The sequence below is a fragment of the Myotis davidii genome, unplaced genomic scaffold (assembly GCF_000327345.1).
Source record: "Myotis davidii unplaced genomic scaffold, ASM32734v1 scaffold1388, whole genome shotgun sequence".
Lineage (NCBI taxonomy): Eukaryota > Metazoa > Chordata > Mammalia > Chiroptera > Vespertilionidae > Myotis > Myotis davidii.
Genome location: NW_006298864.1, coordinates 49616 through 50397, shown reverse-complemented (window position 1 = coordinate 50397; position 782 = coordinate 49616).

The following is a 782-nucleotide window of genomic DNA, read 5'->3' as shown; positions in this document are numbered from 1 at the left end:
CAGCCAATGTGACTCAGTGTGTTGGGCACCTGCCCAGGCACCAGAAGCTGGAGGGTGCCATTTCATGCCAGGGCACATGCCCCAGGTTGTGGGCTCATCCCCAGTAGGGGGCATACAGGATGCAGCCGATCAATGATTCTCTCTCATTGATGTTTCTGTCTCTCTCTCCCTCTCCCTTCCTCTCTGAAATCATTAAAAATATTTTTTTTTTAAAAAAAAAGAAAAGAAAAATGAAGACTAAAAGAAACATCTATGAACATTTTAACAAAAGTGACCATTGGGGAACTGAATTGGGGCAACTGCGTGCTATTTTACTTGTGCTATAATGATGCTAAAAGGAAATATTTACCAATGTGTGTGTGTGTCGCACAAATTTGCAGGAAGGGCAAAATCCTCATTTTAGTGGCAGCCTGACTTTTTCAGATGCGCTTTGAATCGTCCACCTCCTACAAGCTTTCAGGTCAAGATGAAGCGAGGGGGATGTGGGAAGCCCAAAGCTTTGTAAAGAAGGTACGTTTGCAACTCACCCAACCCACCCACCACCAGCCTAGGCTCTCACAAACCCCCCAACGCATGAAACATCGGGTCCTTCCCAAACACTGGTCACTGTCCATCAGCATCATCGCGAGCCCAGACCCCGGGTTGCTGACCGTGACCCCGGCTCTTGTCATTGAGCCGCATCATTAACCCCCAAAGCGATCAGACACTGCCTTCCTGATCAAAACCCACTCCCCACCGCAGTCCTCAGTCACGCAGACACCAAGCCTGGCCACGGACTGTCA